Below are 14,168 nucleotides of genomic sequence, written 5' to 3' on the forward strand. Positions count from 1 at the left end.
AATAAGTGGAGCTTCAGGTCCTCGAATAAGCCAAGAACCCTTCACTTCTTTCCTGAGCTCTTTTGGGCCTGCTCTTATCCCACCCTTTTCCCCCAGGCCTCATGCCCACCAAAAGCCCCTCCACACCCTACAGCATCTATGCCCTGGATTCGTCCATCTATTCATTCATTTGCTCATCTACTCATCATGTAGTTATAATGGTCCTCCTGTATTGAATGTGCCCAATAACCCTTAGGTTGCCCTTGATGACACACAGTGTGATATAATAAAAATCGCACAGACCTAGATGTCCAGCAGAGAGACCTGCACTTCCTTCTCTCTCTCTAGTCCTCAAATTCCTCATCTGCAAGGTATAAAACCTGTCCTAGGCCAGGCTTGCAAAATGAAATGCATACAAGGGCCTGGCAGGTCAGTGGCATGAGAGAGGCTAGCTAGAGATAAGTAATAGGGAGTGGTGGTGACTTTGGCAAATTAGAGAGAGCCCACATCCAGTCCAAAAGGGACAATTGCCACTGAGCCCTGACTGATTGTTTCCATGCAATAATGTGGGCTCAGGGAGGCCAGATAGTCCCTTTTTAATTTTTTCAAGAAAAGATGGAAATCTTGATTTTTATGAGACATGTTCAAAATGTTTAAACCATTGGCTGAAGCGGGTGGATCACCTGAGGTCAGAAGTTCAGACCAGCCTGACCAACATGGTGAAACCTGTCTCTACTAAAAATACAAAAATTAGCTGGGCATGGTGGTGGATGCCTGTAATCCCAGCCATTCGGGAGGCTGAGGCAGGAGAATCACCTGAACCTGGGAGGCGGAGGTTGCAGTGAGCCAAGGTCATGCCATTGCACTCCAGCCTGGGTGACAGAGAGAGACTCTGTCTCAAAAAAAAAAAGTTGTACAGGTCAAAGAAAATCTGTCTAAGTGCTAAATTCAGCCCCAGTCGCCAGTTGGCAAGCCTTGAGAGACTTGGTAGATTGCATTCCGGCTTTCCCACTCTGCCATGCGTACCTCACTTCCTTTTTGTCTGGATGTGTGTCTCTCCCACAGCAATCAAGTTATATAGTTAGGGTTAAGCATTTAGTTGTCCTGGGAAGATAGTCGATGCTCAGTTAACCAACTTATGCCTAGTGTTCCGTTATCGGAATGCTAAACATGTGAAGTGATTTAGATCCTGCTGCTCAAGGTCATCACCAAGGTCTGATTTTCCACTCATGCAAAAATTCAAAAAATTGTAACCTCTGGCATAAGTGGGTTAATAATAGCTATAAAGGCCTAGATGTATGTGTTGTACTCCTGTATTGTACCCCCTCCACCAACACTAGTTCAGAACTGGGTGTACAAAATAGTACCCAGTAGTATGTGCTTATTGAATAACTGGGAGCTGCAGCTTTTAATTGTAGAATAAAATAGGTTAAGGCCAGGCACGGTGGCTCACGCCTGTAATCCCAGCACTTTGGGAGGCTGAGGCAGGTGGATCACCTGAGGTCGGGAGTCCGACACCAGTCTGACCAACTTGGAGAAACCCTGTCTCTACTAAAACTAAAAAATTAGCTGGGTGTGGTGGCACATGCCTGTAATCCCAGCTATTCGGGAGGCTGAGGCAGGAGAATTGCTTGAACCCAGGAGGTGGAAGTTGTGGTGAGCCGAGATCGTGCCATTGCATTCCAGCCTGGACAACAAGAGTGAAACTCCGTCTCAAAAAAAAAGTGGGGAGAGTGTTATAAAATAGGTGCAAGAAGCCATGGTTTCTGCCAGAATGGCTATGATATTTGGTAAAGAAGCTGATGCACCTGAAACCTCAAAGAGAGACTCCTGGTCTGTAATTTATCCTTCTCCATATGCAGGTAAGCGAAATAGACTCCTGAAAAAGCAGGACTATGTCGTTTGTCAAAAACCACACTGCGCCAACCCCTGTGGGCCTAAATTAATTTATTCCTCCAAGCCATAAATTCCTCTCTCTCTCCCTCTCTTTATTTCCTCCATCATTATCCCTGACTCTCCAGGAGGAATTAACAGACAACTCAAGGGTACATCTCACCAGTGGCAGGACTTGGGCTCTGGGCAGAAAAGAAACCCATTATTCCCGAATCTGTGACTCTAAGGGTGATCACACCTTCTGTAGCTGAAGGCAGTACAAAGAAACACTTGAGCCTAGTGGCATGGCCCTGTTTTCTTCCCTAGAGGGAAAATGGGCCATTATTCTCGCCGTGCCCCATTCCCACCAGCCCTGGGTTTAGCAGGTTCCATGCTGGACACTCCAACAACATATTAGCATATTTTGCATTTAAAAAGGGCTTGGAAAATGAATTAAATGATTGGCATGGTGTTTCAAACGATTTTTTCCAAACTACTAGTAATTGTGTGGTTTTGAAATTTGCCATTTCTGCCTGCCATGCCCTTGGCTCTGGCAGCCAGCTTAATCAGGAGTCACCGTACCAGGCGGGGGCATATTTTAAGGCTCGTGATACCCAGTGATTGTCGGAACACTACCTGGAGACTTGCTAAAGAGAACCTTGTCCTAGTTTTTCAGCAGAGCTTACAGTTCATTTTCTTCCCTTACAGAGCTGAGATTTATACCAATTAGAAACTGCTTCTTATGAAAGGGTCTGGGTCAGCCCTTTGAGACTGCTGAGGTGCCAGGCAGTGTAGACACCATCCAAATCCTGACACGGAGCTAACAGGGGTACAGCTTGGGGGCGGTGCTAGGGTGTGCGCTTGTTCACAGCACATGGCACTGCTCTAGCCAAGAGGACTGTGTGTAGGGGCGATTGTCTTTGGAATGGTGGAAGCTTCTGGAATGTGCTTGGAAAATCAGGTCCAACTTCTTCATTTCTCAGGCAAGAGAGAACCCAGAGAGACTGTTACATGTACAGGGTCACAGCCATTTTTACTCTTCTGTGAGAGTAGAATTCAGATTCTTCTGACTTTTAACATAGATTTGTTAATTTTACAAGTCCATGGAAAAGAAAAATTAACTGGGAGTTAAGAGTTTTAGGTTGAACAGCGTTCTAAGGTAGAAGTGAGAAAGTCTGGGATGGACAAACTTACAAAATGACAAGCTCTTGGGGTACCACAGACATTTTTATTTTTATTTTATCTTGAGGCAGGATCTCGCTCTGTCGCCCAGGCTGGAGGGCAGTGGCTCTATCTCAGTTCACTGCAACCTCCGAATCCCAGGCTCAATTGATCCTCCCACCTCAGCCACCCAAGTAGCTATGACTACAAGTCTGTACCTCCATGCCTGGCTAATTTTTGGGGTATGGGGGTTGTTTTTTCCCCTGTAGAAACAGGATTTCGCCATGTCATCCAGGCTGGTCTCAAACTCCTGGCCTCAGGTAATCTGCCTGCCTCGGCCTCCCAAAGTGCTGGGATTACAGGTGTGAGCCACTGCACCCAGCCTACGCAGGCTTTTTTAAACAACTGAGGATTGTTGTTAATGAACATAATTAATGATGATAACAACAGTAGTAATAATTGCTAACATTTGTGTGCTTTCTCAGTCTCAAGCACTGTGCCAAGTGCAGGACATGTGCTAGATGACTTAATTGTCACAACAACTCTGTGAAGCAAGTTGATACTAAAAGAGCCCTGTTTTACAGATGAGAAAACTGAGGCTCAAGAAATTAAGTGACCCAAGGTTACCCAGATCGGTCTGACTTTAGAATCAGAATCTTTAGGGGAGGAAAAAAAGGAGAGAATCTGACTTTAGAATCAGAATCTTTAGGGGAAAAAAAGAGAGAATCCATACATAAATGATTAAGAAATGGGATTCTCAAGGTGGGCAGCCCTCTTTAAAGTGTTTAGGTTGGTATAAAAGTAATTGCAGTGAAACAACTGCAATTACATTTGCACCAACCTAATATTAAACACAGAGACAAGATGAAATAGAGGAGAGCTGAGCCAGGTGTGGTGTCTCACGCCTGTAATCCCAATACATTGGGAGGCCGAGACAGGAGGATCCCTTTGAGCCCAGGAGTTCAAGACCAGCCTGGGCAATGTGGCAAGATCGTGGCTTTACAAAAAATTTAAAAATTAGTTGGGCATGTTGGTGCACAGCTGTAGTCCCAGCTACTTGGGAGGCTGAGTTGGGAGGATTGCCTGAGCATAGGAGGTCGAGGCTGCAGCGAGCCATGATCTCACCACTGTACTCCAGCCTGGGTGACAGAGTGAGACCCTGTCTCAAAATAAATAAATAAATAAATAAATAAAGCTGGAACACAGGAGAGACCCAAGGGCACCTAGACAGCGCCAGCTGAGAGAGCAGAGGTGAGTGTAGCATGCATGGAACCAAAGCACCCCTGTGGAGTGGACAGAAGCACGGACCTACAGCTTAGGGACAAAACAAAAATTCCTGTTTTTTTCAGGAGCTGAAGATAGAGGAAATATCTGTACAGTGCATGAGTGTGTGTGTGTGTGTGTGTGTACGTGATGTGGAGGAAGAGGCTCTCACACACCAGGAGACTGGAGGGAGCTTGCATTCTTATGCTGGCTGAGCATACGGGCCATGACGCGGTCACTATGTGGATAAGAGTGACAGAAGAAAAACCAAAACCTAGCAAGATAGGGAAAGCTGCGACCCACAAATACATCTAGCAGTGTGCGGCTAAATGCATGGCAGGAGATGCCGTCCCTGTGACGTACCTTGTTTGACCAGAGAGCCCCTCATGCTCTGTGTAATAACTGGGTGGGGCCATGGGCTGTGGGGGATGTGCTGGAGGGAGCCCTGATGGTCATGGGCACTGATAAGGGGCTGCGCTGAGGGAATGAGTGGTTCATTTCACCTCAGGTGTGTTCCCACGCTTCACGGCGCTGATGGATCGTGCCTGTGCAGGGGTTCGTGGAAGGCTCATTCCAGGTGGTTCTTATTGTGAATATAAATGAAGTACAACAGGTTTGGGCTCTACCCAGCGTCTTGTGGGCTGGTTTTTATTTTATTTTGCACAGAGCCCAGGAGATGGCAGATAATAATTCATTTATTCATCCACTACAAATTGAAGACATTGATCTTTTATCAGTTATTAAAACACTGCATTTCACCAAAAAGAAAACATTTACTTTGAGCCATTTATTAAATAGAATATCATAGAACAATTTGAAGTTTGATTATGAAGACTGTATAATAGGCTGGGCGTGGTGGCTCATGCCTGTAATCCCAGCACTTTGGGAGGCCGAGGCTGGCAGATCACCTGAGGTTAGGAGTTTTAGACCAGCCTGGATAACATGGTGAAACCCTGTCTCTCCTAAAAATACAAAAATTTAGCCGGGTGTGGTGGCCCGTGCCTGTAGTCCCAGCTACTTGGGAAGCTGAGGCAGGAGAATCGCTTGAACCCAGGAGGCAGAGGTTGCAGTGAGCCGAGATCGTGCCACTGCACTCCAGGCTGTGTTACAGAGTGACCAGAAAGAGACTCCGTCTCCAAAAAGAAGACTGTATAACAGTAAGGGTAGCTGCTTGCATGGGACATTCTGTAAAATGAAGAATATATGTAATGCATGTGTAGTGGAATAACATTTTCTGAAGGCATACAGATATGCCCAAAGTCAGAGAGATCAAGCAACTGGCTTAAAGTCACACTGCTGGTTAATGGCTGAGCCAGGATTCATCAACCCAGGAAGGATGTGTCTTCTTAATCACAGCTATACTAAACTACGAAGGCTATCTTATTTTACATTCCAACTTCAAATCTGCAAATCCAAAATAATTTGTTCAACTCTGCAAAAGATGCATCAAACAAAGCCTGTTACCTTTTTCTGTCATGAAAGAGCTTCAAGAACTTTTAACAATGCTTAGACTTGGGTGATGAGCTATTCTAGTTTTTTCTTTACTTTTCAAAGTTTATTTAATGTGTTTATATTTGCTTTATAATGACACGGACATACCTACATCCATACAAATTAGGGAGAAAATGAGAATAAGAACAATATGAAAACTCTCCCACCTCATTCTCAAGTTGAGGGAAAAACATATTTCTATTTGAGCACTGTTAGGAACAGCGCGTGAAACATTGGTTCCACCTTCAAGTGCTGAGGAACAGGGTAGAGACCAAATATACAAGCGAGTTTCTGTGACAACAGTTGAAAAGCAATAGCTGTAAGAGTTGAGTGCTCTGAATTTTCAGAGTGCCAAAAGGATATAAAATAAATGACCCCAGACGGAATTCATCCTGACAAGCTTTCTGCCTATATTAGGTGAGTCTGGAGAGGCATTTGGAAGTAGGGATGGCCCTCCCTCGAGTGGTGGAAGGAATGGCATGGACAGATTGTGAAGTGGAGCCCTGTTGGTGATGAAGAAGTGTGTTTGTCACTAGGGAGACTCTGAATATGCCACATTGAGGGATGTGAGCATGTTAAGTTTTCAATATTGTCAGAGGCGTTTGAACTAGAGTAACTCCATCTTGAATAGCAGCTGGGTAAAATGAGGCTGAGACCTACTGGGCTGCATTTCCAGACAATTAGGGCATTCTAAGTCCCAGGATGAGCTAGGAGGTCGGCACAAGATGCAGGTCACAAAGACCTTGCTGATAAAACACATTGCAGTGAAGAAGCCGGCCAAAATCCTCCAAAACCAAGATGGCCACGAGAGTGACCTCTGGTCTGGGCATCCTCACTGCTACACTTGCACCAGCACCATGACAGTTTACAAATGCCATGGAAACATCAGGAAGGTACCCTATATGATCTAAAAAGCAGAGGCATGAATAATGCATCCCTCGTTTAGCATAGCATCAAAAAATGACCATAAAAATGGGCAACCAGCAGCCCTGGGGGCTGCTCTGTCTATGGAGTAGCCATTATTTTATTCCTTTACTTTCTTAATAAACTTGCTTTCACTTTACAGACTCGCCCTGAATTCTTCCTTGTGCAAGATCCAAGAACCCTCTCGGGGTCTAGATTTGGACCCCTTTCCAGTATCTGTATCACTAACTGTCAAGGGAAACCCCATCAGAGCAGCGGGTACCAGATCCCCATCTCTAATCTTGAGCCCCATCCTGGAAGTCACTTGTAATGTGGAAAGTTATTCCGTAAACTGGTCCCGCCGCTACTCCTACAGCTTTCAGACACCCACCCTCCTTTCCAAAACCAGACCCAGGGTAGTGTGGTCGCCTACTGGTGACTCTATTTGCATTTGGTGGTCAGATCTAGTCAGGATGTAATTCGGCTAAATTAATCGTGCAAATTCCTAGTGGGTTTTACAGGTGGGGAATAGAGGGTGAGAATTTGGGATTTAAAACTTGCATTTCAGAAATACTGTCACATTAGAGCTTCATTTCAGTCCCTTGGGGTGGCCACCAAGTAAACAGCTCAATTTCCATCCCTGCTGGAGGTACAGAATGCAGCATTCACACTTGCCAACAGATAATGTCTCCTGTCTTTGTCAGCACTTAATGGCTTTTAGTAGAGTTAAGGCTGGGAAGAAAGGGACTGACTTCCTCTTATTCGGTAAAATTGAAACACTGGGGAGACAATTCCATTTCAGACAGACCCTTTCCTTCTCAGATTACTGATCCACAACCCAGCCAACTCCTTTCAGCTCATTCAGGTAACTTGGAAGACAGAGGGCACCCGCCTGGGGGAGGGGAGGGGAGGGTGGAAGAGCCCGTTGAGCTTTGTGTTTGGGATTTGTCAGCAGAGAGGAGATTTGCATTTCTAATTAGAGCCCCGTCCGTCCGGGTGTGCTTCAGCCCAGTGGCTGCACATCGCTGCAGCTCTCCAAGTGCTCTGTTTGCAGAGAGCAAGGGAAGAATCTTCTCCATAAACAAACAGCTGTGGGAAGAGAGTAGAAAGCACAGGATAGTGGGGGTGCCAGGGGCAATTCCTGGGTACGAAGGAGCCTTTCAGATGGCATTGCAGCAAGCCACCATGGACACCGTGGCGAATATCCCTCGTGTGGTGTGTCCATCCCTCACATGCCCTTTGTCTGTGTAAGAGAAACTCATTACATGTTCTACTCTGAGATTTGGAGATTGGTTGTGATTTCTCCAAAAATAAGTAACCAGACATGTCAATCACAGTGTGTTTATACAGCAGAAAACTGGGAAAAGAAAACAAAGTTCAACAAGAGGTGAATGGTATGATAATTCAACAGTTAAGTAAATAAATGGTTAAATACGCGGTAGAAACCCTTCCATCGTACAGGAAGTCTACAGTATTTAGTAATGTGATTTTTTTTTTTTTAGTGGTAAATGTTAAATGAAAAATGCAGGATTCATACTGTATATATAGTTTTTTTCCTTTGGTTTTTTTTTTTTTTTTTTTTTTCTTTTTTCAGATGGAGTCTTACTCCGTCACCAGGCTGGAGTGCAGTGGTGGGATCTCGGCTCACTGCAACCTCCGCCTCCTGGGTTCAAGCAATTCTCCTGCCTCAGCCTCCCAAGCAGCTGGGACTACAGGTGCGTGCCACCATGCCCAGCTAATTTTTGTGTTTTTAGTAGAGATGGAGTTTCACCATGTTGGCCAGGATGGTCTCGATCTCGACCTCGTGATCCACCCGCCTCAGCCTCCCAAAGTGCTGGGATTCCAAGTGTGAGCCACTGCGCCTGGCCTATAGTTTTTATTTAAGAAAAAAATGTGCATGATGAAATTACAGCAAAATGTTAAAAAAAAAAAAAAAAAAGTTGAGAACTTCAAAGATCAAATCAGAAATTATTTTTCTTGCTTTCATTTCTAAATGTATTCCAAAGGGGTTTTTGTGTGTGATTATAGAAATTATATGTTGAAGCAGGGAACCATCCTATACCCTCATTACTTTTTTTCCTTCCTTCTTTTTTATCTTGGGCACACACTAGAACGTGGCCTTTCTCTCTGTGGGCCCATCCACACTCCATTCAGCCAAGCATTCTATTGCTAACAGAGAGAAAAGCAAGTTGCAGAAGCCACGGACAAAACCTGAACGTTTCCAACTTCCCTCACCCCATCGTTCACTCACCCGTTAGTTCATCTAAACCCTTCCTCCACTTGTTTATATTTTTAGCTGGTACAGCTTCTCGGGCGCAATGAGTTCCATGTGTTTTCCACCCTCCGTGTGAAGTGGCAGAGGCCTGCCCGGCTCGTATCCTCAGATGACCTCCTCTGGACTCCAAGGGGTCCTCCCTGTTTTTTACATTTCCAGCATTAAGGGAACAAAATAAAAACCTCCATGACACTTTTGCAATTAGCAAAGCACACGTACGGACATAATTTTGTAAAACTGTAGAACTTGGTGTTGGAAGAGGCCTTAGGAATGGTGTAGGTCAGTGTAATCTAGGGAGTATTTCCAGAAATGAGTGCAAGTTGTACAGTCCCCAGAATATGGTGGCACTGGATGCTTAAAACTACCATGGGGTCCTGGGGGGTTGGGTTTGGTTTGGTTTTTGCTTTGGGCTGCAGTTGGATAACAATGGTTACCTTGTTTTGTTCAGAAACTCCAGCAGTTATACATATGCCCGGTTAGTTTGTTAACAGAGACGTTAATTAACGTATGAGAGACAGAGTCTTTTAAACCTTGCGTTGTGGAGAAGGTGGACATTGATGGACTCTGCTATTCTGAGCTAGATCTGTGAGTGGGGAGGGTAGGTATATTCTGGCTCTGCCTGAAGGGTAAGAAAACGGGCTTCGAAGTGGCTCCCTGACCCCGTCAGAGGAGGCTGGTGCACGGGGCCATCGGATGGGAATCCAGATTGTCGGACTCTAAGGGCCGGGCTGTCTCCAGGGTACCTATTCTGCCTTTGTTTAAACCAACTTCCTGAGATGTGCTTTCTACACTAGGAATAATTTAGTAGATTCTGAATTTGTACATGCTCCAAGTGCGGTCTTTCTTTCTGGACTGAGTCTTCTGTTTAGAAAATGATTAATTGTTTTAATTTCCTAAGTCCTTTATTCTATCCACAGTTACTCTTTCCTAACTGTAGAAATACAGACTTCCAAGTTTGGTAGAGTATCGTGGGAAAGAAGTTAGGCTCTGGAATCAGACAGCCTGGGTTCAAATCCTGGCTCTCCCACTCGCCAGTCCCCAGTTCCAGGTTTAACTTCTCCGTGCATTAGTTTGCCCAGCTGCAAAATGGGAATAATGATAGTATCTGCCTTAAAGGGCCATTGTGAAGATTAACTGATGTGATGAGTGCTTGTCATTACATCACACTTGTAAAGTACTTGACGTTACTCTTGTCATTATATTGCACGGAAAAGTCATTACAAGCACAGAACAGTACTCGTCCCAGGCCTCATACTCAGTGCACACTCAATACATCTGAGTAGTCACCATCATCACTGTCCTTGTCGTTACTGTTGGGTTTTCATGGAAGGACCCCTGCCAGCACAGCGTCAACTTAAACTCATTTTGCTTTGCTGGACCTGTGACCATTACTTCCTTTTCTGTGTTGTTTGCTTTATCCTTTAGAGGAGAATAATTAAATCTCTCCCGTTCTCTCAGTATCCATTTTAAAGAGCAAGACCCGGAAATCCAGTGTGACTTGCTCAAGGTGAAACAGCTTGTGAGGGCAGAGTGGGAGGAAAAGCCCGAATCTCCCGATCACCTGCTGACAGCTCTTTGTGCCATGGTGCCATGTATCCTCTGCATGCCTCCTTTCATCCTCCACACCCGGAAAATAGGGAGAAACAGGAGAATCCACCAGATACATGAAAACCCTTGTTCTGTACACTGAGCATTGACTGTTCACCTGGCCATTGGTTCGTGTCTTTCTTTTATTTTAGCAGAATCATTAGGCACTGCTGCTCGGAGGAGTGCTGTTGGTTTCTGCTTCTCCTTCCTCCCTGCCAGTCTTCCCCGAAAGCTCCCTGCAGGAGACCACCAGCCCTATCAGCCCTACCGAGAATTCTCAAATGGTGGAGTGAATGACAAAGGCACTAGAGGCCTGGGGATAGTGGGGAGTCAGCCGGTGGCTTCTGCCTGGTTTGAAGCCCTTGTCCTTCCCATAAGCATTTAGCCACCTGTGAGGCTTCTTCCAGGTCTCTAAGGCCTAGAAATCTCCCTATCCACCACCTCCTGAGCACACCTTGCAAATGCCAGACATTTTGAGGTTGCAAACCCCACTTCCTGCCTCACAGTAGGGAGTCAGGAACAGATTGTGAACCAAAACACAGGGTTCTTGCACAGACAGAGCACTTGGAGGGTCCAGGCAGAGGGGCAGCCTGAGCAGAGGCACAGTGTGAGTTCACACTTAGCATGCAGCTGAACGCTTCATTGTTCTCTGATTGCTTTGAGGATATTTCAGCCCTCCAGCTAGAGAGAGTAGTTCTGGCAAGACCTAGTGATGAAGCCTCCCTTTCCTCCCTAGCTCCTGCATTTGCGGGGCTGATTGACAGCTTGGAAAGCCTCTTCATGTATGTGATTGTATTTGAGCCTCCCAACATCTGTGTGAGATCAGATGTTATCCCCCATTTTACAGATGAGGAAACTGAGACCTTTAGAGGGTGTCTCGGGGGCTCAGCTACCCAGTGACTGAACGTAAACTTGTGCTGAGGTATGAAGTCTGACTTCAAGTCCACCCCATGTGGTCAACTCTGGGGAAATGTGTGCAGATGTAGGGCTTGACTGTAGATCCCACTCTTAGAGACACGAACAAGGAACAAACAGGTGAGCACAAGCATCTCCTACTACGGCTGCCTGTGTTCTTCCCTACGCAAAGAAAAGGAAGTGGGGAAGAGGGTTGGAAAAAGGGAACTGCCCCACTGGCACTGATCTCTTGGGGTGCCTGGAGGCCTCTATGCAAGGGCTTCAGAGTGCTCATTCTCTCGGTTTTGAAAGGGTAGGGTGGGAAGGGTACAGTGGGAAGGGTGCTGGCTTTGGGAGTGAGACCTATGGCTCAAGTTCCAGCTCTTCCAGGCACGAGTTGCATGGACTTGGACAGTCATGTCTCTTTGGGACTCAGTTTCCCTAGTTGGAAAATGAGACGGTTGTAGGAAGTTCATCTCATAAATCTATAGGCCTGGCATTGAGAACATTGGTCTTCAGCACCTTCTCTCTCAGGACCCCAGCCCTGCCAGGCCTGCTTCCCCAGCCCACTTCCCACCACATCCATCCCCAGGTTCCTTCCAGGAACAAATTCTCCTAACAAACTCAACCTCTAGTTCAGTAGAAACATCAGGGAGCTTTTTAACAAGCTGACTCCCAGGCTTCACCCCAGAACCTAAAAACTCCAAATCCCTGGGCGTCAAGGCCCAAGGCTTTTCTCCCCTGAACCCTCCCGGAAATTCTGATGATCGGCCAGATTTGGCAGTTGTTGGTTCTCAAACAAATTGTTTGGCGCTTCGTGGTTCTCAAACTCAGTGGGCCCTGGAATCACCTGGCGGGGTGTGAAATGTCTGGGCCTCACCCCCAGAATCTCTGATTCAATAGGTAGGGGTGGGAGAGGCCCTAAATCTGCATTTCTAACAAATTTCCAAGTGATGCGGGCATGACACTTGGAGAACCATTGCCCCAGCTCATTTTCTGAGAGCCCAACTAGCAGACCATCAAAAGAACCTTTACTCATGGGCCATGGTTGCAGGGGAGCATCCCTGACAGCATGGGAGCTTTTTAACAGAGACCCTCAAAATGATTGAGATACTTACAGCAGCAACTACTGTTTACTCAGAACTATTACATGCCAGGCTCTGCGCTAGATGTCCTAAATCGGTGTTTCTCATTCTTTTATGAAGCTTGGAGATTCAAAAATCAAGGATCAATGAGATTAAGTCATCATGTAAGATTATACTTATTACAGACGTGATGAGGACTTTCTAGAGCAAAATGTGGGCTATTTTCTTTACCCCACTAGGCCTCTCTTTGTCGTCTGAGCCATGAGTGACTCTATTATGGGAATTTCAAACCAGGTTCAGACAGGGGTCATTACCCAGGAGTTTTTGGTTAGAGGAGCCTTTCATTAGTTCCCCACAAATTGCATCCTACTGGTAGCGGCCTTTGGCCCCCTCCATGAGACAGCACTGCTGAGCGCTCGCTTTTAAGGGACCCCTCATGTAAACAGGGATTGTTGCATCTATAGCATTCTGAGCTCTTTCGGTGGAAACGGTGAACGGCTGGTGGATCTGGGAAGACCCCACCTTAGTGGGTTTCCGCCTGGGTTCTGGGCGGGCTGATGTTCTGTTTGGCTGAAGGACCTTGGAAAAGAGCTGTTGGCACCGGATCCCAGGGAACGTTCACCAGCTAGACAGACATGGAGGAGCTTATGTTATGACCGAAACACTTCCAGCTGGTGGGTCTTAGTGGGGGAGCTGCTTTCTCATTAATTTGTAAAGATTCATCTGTTGTATAATAGGAAGCTCATGGATTTGTAAAGAAGTTTAAAACACAGAGTAATTAGTAAATACAGGTGGCTATGAGAGCGTTTTCTATCCTTAGCTTTTTGTTCTCACCACACACACACACACACACCATGCTTGTGATTTTCTTCAGTTAATTTTACATCTGCAGGGACCTCCGGAAGTCCTTTCCTGAAGAATCTCGTACTACATCTGCCTGTGTTCTCTCCTTTGCAAAGGAAAGCAAGCAGGGAGGAGGGAAGGAAAAAGGGAAGCGCCCCGTGCAGGCATTGATCTCTTGGAGTGGCCAGAGGCCTCCACAGAGGCTTCAGAGAGCTCATTCTCTCTTTCGGTTTTGAAAGGGTAGACACACGTAGGTCCTAGACAGGCTCCATCCACACCCTCGAAGGCAGCTGGCAGCTTGGTAGAATCAGTTGACATTGGAGGTGTTGAAACTTGATGATGCTAGCCCAGGGTCCACTTATTAACCATGCCACCTTCTCTGAGCTTCGCATCGCCAATCTGACCTGCCCATCACCTAAGGGAGGTTGTGAAGGCAAAAGAGATCGTGGATATAAAAGTATCCCTCCAGTCTGGGATTCTGAAAGGACTCTGGGAATCTAGAGGTTTTGATTTACTAATGATAGAACTGGGGTCCAGAGAGAGGAGGTAACCCGCCAAAGGTTGCAGGTGAGTGAAGCGACGAGGGAGGTGGAAGAAGGTTGGGGTGGAGGAAAGACTGGGAATCTTTCTAGGCAGAGCACCCTCATCAGCTTCTAAAACAGAGCGCTTTATGACTACTGTTTCTCGCTAAGTGTCTCCCTCTCTCTCACTGTCTCTCTCTCTCTCTCTCTCTGTCTCTCTCTCTCTCTCTGTCTCTCTCTCTCTGTCTCTCTCCCTCTCTCTGTCTCTCTCTCTCTGTCTCTCTCCCTCTCTCT

The 14,168-nt window shown here is 46.2% G+C and overlaps 1 protein-coding gene across 4 annotated transcripts in view; it reads left to right on the top strand.

The window, feature by feature from the left end:
• Positions 1-14,168, top strand: part of ZHX2 (zinc fingers and homeoboxes 2) — a 247,719-nt gene that overhangs the window by 46,618 nt on the left and 186,933 nt on the right. Inside the window, exon 1 of one of the 4 annotated variants that reach the window (XM_064384555.1) lies at positions 8,299-8,384. The exons of the other annotated variants lie outside the window; for them this stretch is intronic. The gene's annotated coding sequence lies outside the window, so the exon portion shown is untranslated. Of the gene's footprint in view, positions 1-8,298; positions 8,385-14,168 lie in introns of those variants that run through there. 4 annotated transcript variants of the gene reach the window in all.

This window comes from Aotus nancymaae, unplaced genomic scaffold (genome assembly GCF_030222135.1).
Source record: "Aotus nancymaae isolate 86718 unplaced genomic scaffold, 86718_ANA_hifiasm-v0.15.2.pri h1tg000036l, whole genome shotgun sequence".
Taxonomy (NCBI): Eukaryota; Metazoa; Chordata; class Mammalia; order Primates; family Aotidae; genus Aotus; species Aotus nancymaae.